Raw genomic sequence first — 13,692 nt, forward strand, 5'->3', positions numbered from 1 at the left:
TCCCAAGGCTTCCACTACCCTTGTAGCGCAGGATATAAAATGAGCCTCCCTCAGGGCTCCAGGAGTATGAACATATGTACAGTCAAACAGTGTACCACAAAACCAGACATGTTCATCTCTTCTGCAGGTTGGTTAGACTGGCAGAGTGTGACAATAGATCCATAGGCCCAGATGAAGATCAAAACGGACAAACAGAGAGGAAATTTTTTTTTGTAAGGAAAAACCTGTGAAAAGCTGGGCAAAAGTTCCTAAAGGAGCAGTTAAATTAGCCACGCCAATCTGCAAAGCTGGGTTGGTTGATATGCAGTCTGTGCAAAAGAAATCAACAGCTTCCATACTCACACAGTCTCTATTCCACATTCTCCGGGGCTGCACAGCGTTCTAGCCAGGAGATTGCATCTTCAGGGTTTTCAAAGAAGGACACTCTCCCATCATGCTCCACTCTAAACCGGGCGGGAAAAAGCATAGCATATTTGTAGTTATGTACACGCAATCTGCGCTTGGCCTCCATGAAGGTCTGGCGACGGCGCTGAAACTCTGCTGAGAAATCCGGGAATAAAGCTACTTTAACATTCCCAAATGTTATGTTCCCCTTCAACCTCGACACTCTAAGGGCCGCATCCCGATCCTTGTAGTTGAGCATTTTCGCTATAAATGTGCGCGGCGGAGCTCCCTGCAGTTGAGGCCTGGCCGGCATGCGGTGGGCCCTCTCCACCGCCAGCATGGGGGAGAAGGCCTCTCTCCCATAAGATGTTATGAGGAGTTGTTCTAGGAACTGCGTAGGATCCTTACCCTCCGCGCCCTCTGGAAGGTCAATCAAACAGAGGTTGCACCTCCGCAGCCTGTTCTCCATTTCGTCCTGCTTGGAGAACAGCTGCTGAATTTGTTGTTGCATGCGGTCCACTCCGGTTTGTAATGGCAGGAGGGCATCCTCCACAACACTCAGGCGGGTCTCCGTGGTCGTCACGCGGTCTCTCGGATTGTGCAGGTCTTGTCTAAGGAGGGAGATGTCTACCTTAACCTCCTCTATCTGCGTGGTCAGTGAGGTGCAGCAGAGCGTGATAGCCTCCAGGAGCTTGGCCGTGTCACCCGCCGGTCTCTCCTCACCTTCCTTTGCCGCGCCGCCATGTTCCTCCCGCTCAACCGAGTCCTGGTGACGATATTGTGCCAGCTTCGCCGCGGTGGATTGATGTGCTGTAACCTCTAGCAACCCATCAGAGAGTAGTATTACTGTAAGTAATCTCTAGCAACCAATCAACAATCAGAGCCCTGATTGCGCAGTAGAGAAAGCAGAGTTTACTCAAGTGATGCGCTGGAGGAGTATTGAGAGCTTTTTAGACTGTCAATATAAATTTAAATGATTGTTCAATTCATCAAGATCAATTATCTGAGTTAAAGGGGTTGTAAACCTTCCTGTTTTTTCACCTTAATGAGCGACAATTTTGAAAAAAAATCAATATTTTTTACTTTTCGCTATAATAAATATGCCCAAAAAAATATATAAAAAAATGTTTTCCTCAGTTTAGGCCGATGGCGGTTATTTACATGTAAACGCAGGGTTTGCAGGTGAGTCATTTTTACACAACAATATGGCAGAGCTGGAAAGCATTAGTAGCAGCACTTCACACTGAGATATCAGGACACAGCAAAGGACTAAAACTTCAAGGGACAAGAGAATTTAAACTGTGATACTTGGCAAGTATGAAGCAGCTTCTTTGGGCCCCACAACAATGACAGGGCCTTATAGGCTGAAACGCGGCAACCTTTCCTATTTGCGTTTGTCTACTGTGGCTTGTCAATAAATACATCAATTGTTTAAGAGCAACAACTGCGGATCATCTTTTCCTCATTATGGGACTGTATGCAGAATGCTAACTATAAATAATGACTCAAGAGGCAGAACGTAGGTTAAACTTGGCCGCAGGCCTTTATTACTGGTATTTTATTTTCCTTTCATCATATTTTATTAAACAAATAGCCATTGCTATATAACGAATAAACACATCACTTATTAACTTAAACCACCAACAGTCACCAACCCAGCCACTACGACTCAGGTTGGATTTAACGTCTTATTAACTAACCCCTCTTGTTTATTCACAAAACCAAAAGGGGGTACCACGTAATAATTAGGCCACGACAAGGGAGGGGGGGAGGGAGTTCACAGGTAAGGGTTACCTGATACCTGATAGTCTGGTCACAGCAGCTCACTGCACCTGTCCTAAATAACCTTCCCACCTTCCAGAACGTTCCCCTGTGCCATGTGACCTGAATCCTGCCTTTCATTGGTCCCTAGCTTACCTCACCTATAGCCTTTACCTTACAGGTGTGTGGGAAAGAACTACACCCGCCCCCTTGGGGCCTGATTAATACCCATTACTCTTCAGGTGTGTGAGAGGGGGGGGGGGACTAGAAACTTCCCCTCTGCAACATTCCCATGGGCTTGGGGGGCTTAAAACAGCTCCCCTCACTTACATTCTACGCAGCCAGCGACTGTGGATCGAGCACCCGGAGCTCTGCTTTCCATGTGATGTATGGGTAGTAGCACTGACTTTTTTGTTTATACCCAGGGCAGCTGCCCCTTTTGCCCTGCCTTAACCTCCCTGGCGGTATCCCCGAGCGTGACTCGGAGTGGATTTTTCATGCCAGGATCGGTATCCCCGAGTCACGCTCGGGGTGGATGTGCAGAGTGTGCAGCGGCGCGGCTTACCTGCTCGCTGAATCCAGAGGCTTGGTTTACTTACCTTGTCCCTGGATCCAGCGATGCCACCGTGCTGTGTGAGCGAGCGGGACCTCGCTCGATTCACACAGTGCCCTTGTGCCGCTGATCTCCGTTCCCTGCGACGTTACGACGCACGGGAGCGGAGAACAACGCCAAATTCAAAAAAGTAAACAAACACATTACATACAGTATACTGTAATCTTATAGATTAAGTACTGTATGTAATAAACACACACCCCCCTTGTCCCTAGTGGTCTGCCCAGTGCCCTACATGTACTTTTATATAATAAAAAATATTCTTTCTGCCTGAAAACTGTAGATTGTCCAAAAGTGTCCCTTTATGTCAAAAATGGTTTTAGATCAGCTAGAAAACAGCTTTAATAAATTATAATCACTTGCGGAATTGAGCGATAGCGATTTGTGGGGAAATTCGTCATAAAAAAATAAAAGTAATGACAGCGACAATTCTGCAACTGAGCAAATTTCAGTGTTTTTGAGTTGATTACATTATTGAATAATTTTTATTATAATTATATTATTATTTGTTATAATTATTTATAAATATTTATTATATTATAATTTATAATTTTGTTTTAAAAAAAAAAATCATACCCGGGATGCCTACTAGACTCTTGTTTGGTCAGATTTAAATAAGTTATTCCTAAGAATTACAGGCCTACAGTATAAAACGCCAAATTTTCTTGCAAATAATTGTACCGCTTTTGGTACGTAATTCCAGACAGAATCATACCGCCAGGGAGGTTAAAGACGGCCCTGAATATGTAGCTATGCAAACAGGAAGGTTTTCCAGAATCGTACAAAAAAAAATCGTACATTTCATAGAGCGCAAAATGCACTGTTGAATTCAATATTAGTGCAATGCAACAAATAATAAGTTGTTACGATGATCTGATTGTGTGTTTGAGGCATAAAGAAGACAAGAAGTCTGCAAAACAGGATAAGATGATGATGCAGCACAAGCACCTCCCCATCTCTAGAATTGGGGACGCTGTTAAGAGAACATTATGATATGCTAAGCCAGATTAGAATTTCCTGGTCTTGTATGAAAGTGAAAGAAAATGTTATACTGCTGTATATGAGGTCTTTATTTCATCATCCCTTCTCTCGCTGTACCTGGTAAGTCCTACTCGTGTGATAGTTCTTGTAAGATTGTGTTTGTTTTCATTTCTAAACTAGCTGTATAGGATCAAATACAGTGCAAGCTGCAATGCGAATGACCAAAGAATGCATACTCTGAATACAACAGACAAGGGTGAGCAAGAATCCTCAATATACTAAAACAAATTAGAATTGCTTGCTATATTTTCCAGCATGCAGGGAAACTATTCGGGAACCGTTGCCAACTGTCTGGTTTTTGCACTCTGTCTGGTTTACAGAACCACAAAGTCCTTGACTAGTTTTGTAGCATCTGTAGCAAAGATATTTCAGTGTGTACGAGGTGACAGGCAGTGTTTCTTTATATATAACAGCACTCTGAAGTAGGGTGACCAGACATCCTCAGTTTCCGGGGACAGTCCCCGAATTGAGGACACTGTCCCCGGACCAAGTCTGTCCCCGGTTTTGTCCCCGGATTGGATTTGAACAGGGGCTGGGGCAATTTCAAAGACAGTGGGCTAGATTCAGATAGATTAGCGGATCTTTAGATCCACGTAATCTATCTGATTTACGATCCGCCGGCGCAAATTTGAGAGGCTTGTGCAGTATTCAGAAAGCACTTACCTCCAAACTCCAAAACCCCGGCAAAATTTCCCAGTGCGCATGCTCCAAATGACGTCGCTAGGACGTCATTGGTTTCGGCGTGAACGTAAATTACGTCCATCCGTATTCGCGACTGACTTACGCAAACGACGTAAAAATTCAAAACTCGGCGCGGGAACGACGGCCATACTTAACATTGGATACGCCGCATATAGCAGGGGTAAGTATACGCCGGAAAAACCCGAACGCAAACGACGTAAAAAAAAAAGCGACGGGCGGGCGTTCGTTTCTGAATCGGCGGAAATCGGAATTTGCATATTCGTCGCGTAAAAAACCGAAGCGCCACCTAGCGGCCGGCGGGAGATTGCAGCCTAAGATCCGACGGTGTAAGTCACTTACACCTGTCGGATCTAAGGGAGATCTATGCGTAACTGATTCTTATGAATCAGTCACATAGATCCGACCGTCGGATCTCAGAGATACGACGGCGTATCAGGAGATACGCCGTTGTATCTCTTTCTGAATCTCCCCCAGTCAGTGCAGAATTAATAAAAAAAATCTGAATTGCACATCTCCGCTGCACCGCTCCTACTAGCATAGGGGGGTGTATTTTTTCCATTATCTGTGCCCCTTTCTGATGATCATGTGCTTGTCGGAGCGGAGGGAATATTTCTTCAGTTTTGAGTACATGCCCATCCACCTCCGCTCGCATGTTCTTCTGCCTTGGCTCAAGTCCCGACCAGCCGCCTGCCTGCCTGCCATATCTCCTTGCCTTCCCTGGTGGAGTGGTAGCCCGGGGCCTAAGACTTGGCAGGCCGCGAGGCGGCGGCAGCGACTGGCAGAGTTGCTGATTGCCGCCATTACTAGTAAAAAAAAAAAATATGTCCCTGGATTTCATTTTAAAAATCAGGTTACTTTATTCTGAAGTCCCTCTCCATTATGAACACAGAGGGGTTGATTTACTAAAGGCAAATAAAGTAGACTGCACTTTGCAGGTGCAGTTGCTCCAGAGCTTAGTAAATGAGGGGAAGCTCTGCTGACTTCCGTCATCCAATCATGTGCAAGCAAAAATGCTTTTTTTTTTTTCTTGCACCTGATTGGGTATGGGATTGTAGGCAGGAATGCCTGGACATGAAATTAAACTTGATAGACCAACTTCTGTTAATAAACTTGTTATATTGGATAAAATTTGGCCCGTGCACACAAACACATAAATGTCAGTAAACAAGCACTATGCTGGGAGCAATAAAAAAAAATACAAAAATCAGTGTTTATGGTTAGTATTTTATGCATGTATGTAATCTAAAAAAAGTGACTGACTATCTTGGACAGATTTACTAAAAGCAAACGCAACAGGATAGCATAGCTGGCTGTCAAACTACAATGGCCGAAGGGGGAATGTGTCTATCTGTGCTGTGTAGCATGAATGGAGGCATTACTTTTTTGTTTTTGTTTTTAATTCAGCCCACAAATTGACCGTAAATATATCTGTATATGGCCAGCTTTATCAAAAAGAAGCCACTGATGCTGTCTGGTATTGACCCTACATTCACTATATCTGGTCTCCCACAGTACACAGAATATGGAAATGTTATTATTTTAGCAAATATTAACTGCTAAATACCCTTTCTCATCAGCAGTATATAGCAATCTTGTGATTTCTATCGGTGTCTGGCCGAGCACTGGTTAAAGCTTGCAGGAGAAGTTTTCATTCTCTTCTGATTGTACCTATGAGGCTGCAGGACCCCTGACCCTCTGTCTGGAAATTGCTGATTGGCCCTGTGCTGATCACATGCACTGTCCCAAAAAAACAACCCTATCAATACACACCAAACTGAGCATGTGCAGGGTAACACCTAGGGCTCTTCTATCAGCAAATGGATTGGGGACAGTGGAAGAAGGGGTGGATCCGAAAAGACAGGATCAAACAGTTCTCAGTGTTCCCCCTTAAATTAGGGTTCCCAGAGCATCCCTTATGCCAGAGTCCCCAGAGTTCTCCCTTACATCAGAGTCCGCAGAGTCCCCTCTTACAGTGTAAGGGAAATATTTGAGTTCAGATGTAAAAGGGGAACTATGTGGACTCTGATCTAAAGGGGGACGCTTGTGATTAACTTCATATGATTAGACATTTTATTTTGTTATTTAAGTGCAAAATATATGTAAAGTTGATACTATAAAAAAAAAAAATTGCTGTGCGCCGCTAAAGTGTTCAGGTTTGTCTTGAAAAAAAAGTGGCCACCCTATGCCACCCTCACCTATAACAGAAAATAGGGTAAAGGTAAGTAGACTAACCCTATGGGTATTTTTAGCTTTAGCTGCTTTTCAGCAACAGGGAGGGGGGCGCTTAAGACGTGACCTTGAGTTTTAGATGCAAGGTTCACTTCATCTAAATATGAAATATTGCGTAAGTTTGCAAGGCTGATCCTAAAGTGAAGCTGTACTTAGAAGTCATTCCTAAGTACACTCTTCACAAGATACCTGATATTAGCTTTAATAGCCAGAGGCGTATCCCTCTCTTGTTGACTGAGTCCCTCTCTTTGGTACTGGGTCCCAACTTTCCATTACATCATGGTTCTCCATCCAATGACACTGCTTCAGTGACCAGCAAGCCTCTCTTTTGGGATGATACTACAGCTTCTTTGAATGAAACATTCTGTGAATGGAGGGCCTGCAAATGATGTATAGGCCCCCCCCCCCCATCATTCATAGATCCTGTTTCATTCATAGAAGATGCCGTACTGGTTACTATGAATGGAGGAGCTGAGCAGAGAAAGAATAGGCATAGACGGGCACTCTTTAGTGCCTGTCACAGTTCTGTTCACTCCATCCCCACCAGAAGATTACAGCGTCGGGGGTGTGAAGGCACCGGCTATACCAGGGTGCGGTAGCACAAGGGATGCATCACCATGAAGGTAAGTAATATCCCTTCTGCTGATATTTTTTTTAACTTAAAGGGGTTGTATAGGTTAGTTTTTTATTTTCTAAATACCGTATTTTCCGGCGTATAAGACGACTTTCTGGATGCAAAAAAATGCATCCAAAGTTGGGGGTCGTCTTATACGCCGGGTACGGTCTCTGCCATCACTAACTTTTTTCCTGAATAGGCGGTGCGGTGCGGGGACGGTCTCCGTGCTGCCAGTGTCAATGATTTAAAAGACGTTCCTTCTTCTCAGCGTGTTCTGTGATAGGTGGAACACAAATCTTCCCAGCAGCGCCTCTGTTCTGTGTTCCTCCTATCACAGATGCCTTCTCATCCTCGGACGAGATGAGAAGACGTCCCTGATAGGCGGAACACAGAACAGAGGCGCTGCTGGGAAGATTCGTGTTCCGCCTAACACAGGACAGTCTGAGGAGAAGGCGCGTCTTTTAAATCATTGACGCGCACAGCACGGAGACTGTCACCGCACCGCACCGCCTGAAAAAAAAGTGAGTGATGGCACTGGGGGGCAAGCTCAGGCACAGAGAGGGGGCAAGCTCAGGCACAGATAGGGGGCAAGTGATGTAATGGCACAGTGAGGGGGCAAGTGATGTAATGGCACAGTGAGGAATGTAATGTAATGGCACAGTGAGGCATGTAATGTAATGGCACAGTGAGATTTGAAAAAGCCTGTTTCTGTCAGCGGTTGTTCTGGCTACCCCTCAGCTTCCAGAAAGACTAGTAGGAAGGGGGTAGTCTTATATGGCGAGTATATCCCAAAACCAACATTTTTCCTGGAAAATTAGGGGGTCGTCTTATACGCCAGAAAATACAGTAGGTTACTTTAAGCTAGTGCATTGTTGGTTCACATACCTTTTCCTTAGATTTTCCTCTTTGTCTGAATTTCTCACTTCCTGTTTCTCCTCAGTAAACTTGCCCCCATCATGCGAGCCGTTCTGGCTGGGGGTTAGTCAGCCAGAACAGCTTACTGAGGAGGAACAGGAAGTGAGAAATTCAGACAAGGAAAACAAAAGAAAAAAAAATTTAGAAGGGAAATCGAAGGGAAAGGTAAGTGAACCAACAATGCACTAGCTTAAAGGAACCTATTTAGAAAAAAAAACTTTACAACCCCTTTTTTGTTTTACAAAACAGTCTGATGTGTTTTTCATGTGGTTAGACACAAGATATTTTGGATGTTATGGGTGTCGTGAGAGAAAGAGGGTGTAGTAGTAGCAATGTGTGACTAAACTGGTGCTGGGAAACTAAGAATACGTGTATAAGCAGTAACTGTAAAAGGAGGAAGTAGTGGGTGCATCACTGAGGGTAAGGTACTAGAAACAGACACATCATTTCTGTTTGATCAGTGTTTAAATCAAGCTGGACATAGATGGCTAGAATTCTATCCTATTCCTCATGAATTCGCCAAAATTTCAGCCATGGGAAGCCCTGCAAGTACCACTTGGCTAAAAATGTTTTATTTAAATTGATGGAGTGGCTGCAAAATTATCGATCAAACAGTGACTGCATCCTATCTGCCTGAAAAAAATAGCCAAGAGATTTTGTTGTTTAACCACTTCCCGCCCGGCCTATAGCCGATTTACGTCCGGGAAGTGGTTCTGAAATCCTGACAGGACGTCCATGGATGTCCTGCAGGATTTCATGCCGCGCGCGCCCGTCAGTCTGACACCCTGCATCTCCGATCTCGGTAAAGAGCCTCCGGCGGAGACTCTTTACCACGTGATCAGCCGTGTCCAACCACGGCTGATCACGATGTAAACAGGAAGAGCCGTTGATGGCTCTTCCTGACTCGCGTCTGACAGACGCGAGTAAAGGAGAGCCGATCGGCGGCTCTCCTGACAGGGGGGGTTCGCGCTGATTGTTTATCAGCGCAGCCCCCCCTCAGATCGCCACATGGACCACCAGGGAAGCCCACCCTGGACCACCAGTGAAGGGCAAGAAAAAAAAAAGTCTGCAAAAAAAAAAAAGTCTGCAAAAAAAAAAAAAAAAAGCATTAAAAAAAAAAAGAAAAAGATGCCAATCAGTGCCCACAAATGGGCACTGACTGGCAATATGAGTAAATCAGTGCTGCCACCCCAGTGTCCATCAGTGCCACCCCAGTGTCCATCAGTGCCACCCCACAGTGTCCATCAGTGCCACCCCACAGTGCCCATCCATGCCCAGTGCCCACCTATCAGTGCCCATCTGTGCCACCCATAAGTATCCATCAGTGCCACCCATAAGTGCTGCCCATGAGTGCCCATCTGTGCCGCCTATGAGTGCCCAGTGCCACCCATGAGTGCCCATCAGTGCCGCCTATGTGTGCCCATCAGTGCCGCCTATGTGTGCCCATCAGTGCCGCCTATGTGTGCCCATCAGTGCTGCCTATGTGTGCCCATCAGTGCCACCTATGAGTGCCCATCAGTGCCGCATACCAGCGCCAATCAGTGCCACCTCATCTGTGCCCGTCAGTACTACCTCATCGATGTCCATCAGTGCCATCTAAATCGGTGCCCATCATTGCCGCCATATCAGTGCCCGTAATTGAAAGAGAAAACTTACTTATTTACAAAAAAATTAACAGAAAAAAATTAAAACGTCTTTTTTTAGTTGCGCAAAAAAAAAAAATCGCAGAGGTGATCAAATACCACCAAAAGAAAGCTCTATTTGTGGGGAAAAAAGGACACCAATTTTGTTTGGGTACAGTGTAGCATGACCGCGCAATTGCCATTCAAAATGCGACAGTGCTGAAAGCTGAAAATTGGCTTGGGCGGGAAGGTGCGTAAGTGCCTGGTATGGAAGTGGTTAAAGTAGAGGAGAGAATCAATTGATATTCCCTCCAGCCTGAAGTATGGCTAGTAGGGATGAGCCTGATGTTCGTGTCGACTCGAACATCTGGTGTTCGCCGAATAGCGAACAATTTGCGGTAAATTCGAAAGCCGCGGGAAACACCCTTTAAAAGTCTATGGGAAAAATCAAAGTGCTAATTTTAAAGGCTTATATGGATGGTATTGAATAAAATGGCGGTCATTGCAACTTTTTATCTTGCACGGTATTTGCGCAATCATTTTTTTAAACGCCTTTTTTTTTTTGGAAAAAAAATGGTTTCATGAATTAAAAAATAACAAAACAGTAAATATGAACGATGATGTTACGCCGAGTAAATAGATACCTAACATGTCATGCTTTAAAATTGCGCACACTCATGGAATGGCGCCAAACTTCGTTACTTAAAAATCTCCATAGGCGACGCTTTGAATTTTTTTACAGGTTACCAGTTTAGAGTTACAGAGGAGATCTGTGCTAGAATTGTTGCACACGCTCTAATGCACGCGGCGATACCTCACATGTGTGGTTTGAACAACGTTTATACGTGGGCGGGACTTATGCGTGCGTTCGCTTCTGAGCGCGAGCTACCGGGGACGCTTTTAAAAAAATAAAATAATAATTATCGCTATTATTCCTATTACAAGGAATGTAAACATCCCTTGTAATAGGCATAGTGTGTGACAGGTCCTCTTTAAGGAGAGATGCAGGGTCAATAAGACCCCACATCTGTCCTCCAGGCTGGAAAGCATATGATCGTGAAAAAAAAATTCACAGATCTAATGCTTACTAGCGGCAATTGCGGCTTTGTTTACTTACGAGTACCCGGGCGCGACGTCATCACATCGCGCCCGGGCCTCCGACGGTCATAGAGATGACTGGTGACCATGTTTTTTTTCAACCCGATTATTGTTAAACCGGCCTTGCCAACACACGATCGTGAAAAAAAAATGCTCTAGCAAAGCGCGGTGACGTACAACACGTACGACGGCACTATAAAGGGGAAGTTCCATTCGGATGGCGCCACCCTTGGGGCTGCTTTTGCTGATTTCGTGTTAGTAAAAGACGATTCACGCTTTTCAGTCCGTTACAGCGTGATGAATGTGCTTACTCCATTACGAACGCTAGTTTTACCAGAACGAGTGCTCCCGTCTCATAACTTGCTTCTGAGCATGCATGTTTTTTCACGTCGTTAAAGCCCACACACGACCATTTTTTACAACGTTAAAAACAACGTGAAAATTTTAGAGCATGTTCGAAATTTTTAATGGCCATTTTTTACGTTGTGAAAAATGCTCTGGAGCCCACACACGGTCGTTTTTAATGACATTAAAAAGAAATGTCATTTTTTACATCCCGAAAAACGGTTGCGTGTACGCGGCATAAGTGTAATGGCACTGGACGGAAAATCAGAAAAGAAACCGGGTTCTATTGTCCTGATTGTGACGTTGGACTTTGTGCTGTCCCATGTTTCCAAATTTACCATACCCGGGACGTTTACTGAAGCAATATGACTAGTAATATCGCACCCTTGTTTGGCCAAAAAAAATGTCAGTGTTTTTGATTTAATTGACTAAAAAATGTTGATTTGATTGACTAAAATGTATTGAATAAAAAGTATTATTATTATATTATTATTTGTTATTATTTATAATTATTTATTATATTATAATTTAAGATTTTGTGTTTCAAACTTTATCATACCCGGGATGTCTACTAGACTCTTGTTTGGACAGATTTAAAGGATCACTAAAGGATTTTTTTTTTTTTTTAAGCTAAATAGCTTCCTTTACCTCACTGCAGTACTGGTTTCATGTCCTTATTGTTTTTAGTTTTTGCTTTGAAGTGGCTGTAATTCTGCTGTGATCTCCACACTTCCTGGTTGTCTGTTTCCTTATAACCATCATACTGGGAGATTTTCACGGGGGTCTAAGCTGTCATTACTGTGTGTCTAAAACTCCTCAGAACCAATCAGATTCATTTTAAAAACAAAACACTGCCCTGGATTTGTTTGTTTTTGGTCTGTGTGTCTCTCTAGTTCACAGGAACATGAAAACAGTTTAAAAGTGAAACCAACCTACAGGCACATTATATGATTGATTTTTTATCTATTTGTAATCATTTTTAAAAGGAATCAGTTAACTTTTATGTCTCTATACCCTGTAAACAGTCATTTCAGAAAAAAAAAAAAAATTCCTTTAGTGACCCTTTAAGTGAGTTATTCCTAAGAATTACAGACCTACAATCATAGGCGTGCTCACGGGGTGTGCCGGGGCACACCCTAATGCCCAGGCACATCCATCACACCCCAGGACTTTTTTGCCAGCAGAATCTCTATTTCGGCACCTCTGGTTAATAACAATGGCTGAGCTGCAATTGGGACCATCATTTCATTGGCTGTGTAACTCTTGTGAATGCAGCCACTGATCGCGGATTGAGCAAGCAGGTGGCCATGCTACTTCTATAGTTCCGGCTACAGCATCCCTGACAGCTGAATATCACTCCGCTGCCTGCTGTCAGGGATGTTGTAGCTGAAACTGTAGAAGGAGCATCAGCGCTGGATTAACCTTTGTCTGGAGCCGAGAAAACCATTCCAGGATCGTCCCAGGCAGAGGCGGAGGATGTAACTTTTCCCTCCCTGCTCCGCCTCCGAGTGCCCCGCCTCCCGGCTTCCTCCCTGCAGTGAGGTTCGAGTCTGCCAACAATGATGGAGACCTGCCAGGACATGGGACTTAGGAGATGGCACTGGTAAGGAGAGAGGGGGGGAACAGACTGTGGCAGTGTGTGTGCGGATGGCACAACAGCAGGCAGGGAGGGAGAGAGGATGTCACACTGTGTGTGTGTGGAGGACCAGGAAGACTGCTGAGAAATGGGAGTCCAGCCTACTATGCTGGGATTTGTAGTTCCATTGAGGGGAGGGCAATATACACATAGAAAGTGTATCATGGACTAATGGGACTTGCAGCAAACTTTTAAAGTTTATTAGGCCAGATTCTCGTACCTGCGGCGCAGCGTAACGTAACCGGTTTACGTTACACCGCCGCAAGTTTTCAGTCTAAGTGCCCGATCCACAAAGCACTTACCTGGAAACTTGCGGCGGTGTATCGTAAACACGTCCGGCGCAAGGCGGCCTAATTCAAATGGGGCGGGTACCATTTAAATTAGGTGCGCATGCTCCGTTCGCAAGTTTCCAGACGTGCTTTGCGCAAAATTACGACGCGCCGATGCGTTGAGAATCGCGACGTGCGTAACGTACTTACGCCGGGAAAACAAAAAAATTCAAAAGCGACGCAGGAAAGACGGGCATACTTTAACATGGTGGAGTAATTTTCCACCATGTTAAGAGCAGCCCTATCTTTGCGACGGGAATCTAAGACTTGCGCCGACGTAACGACGGGAAAAACCTTTGTGGATCGCCGTAACTGCTAATTTGCATACCCGACGCTGGAATACGACGCGAACTCCCTCCAGCGGCGGCCGAAGTATTGCATCCTAGGATCCGACGGTGTAA

The 13,692-nt window shown here is 44.7% G+C and overlaps 1 protein-coding gene across 3 annotated transcripts in view; it reads left to right on the plus strand.

The window, feature by feature from the left end:
• LOC120915317 (galactoside alpha-(1,2)-fucosyltransferase 2-like) overlaps window positions 1-13,692 on the plus strand; it is a 192,172-nt gene that overhangs the window by 47,611 nt on the left and 130,869 nt on the right. The window contains exon 1 of one of the 3 annotated variants that reach the window (XM_040325706.1): window positions 3,708-3,859. The exons of the other annotated variants lie outside the window; for them this stretch is intronic. The gene's annotated coding sequence lies outside the window, so the exon portion shown is untranslated. Of the gene's footprint in view, window positions 1-3,707; window positions 3,860-13,692 lie in introns of those variants that run through there. 3 annotated transcript variants of the gene reach the window in all.

This window comes from Rana temporaria, chromosome 10, assembly GCF_905171775.1.
Source record: "Rana temporaria chromosome 10, aRanTem1.1, whole genome shotgun sequence".
Taxonomy (NCBI): Eukaryota; Metazoa; Chordata; class Amphibia; order Anura; family Ranidae; genus Rana; species Rana temporaria.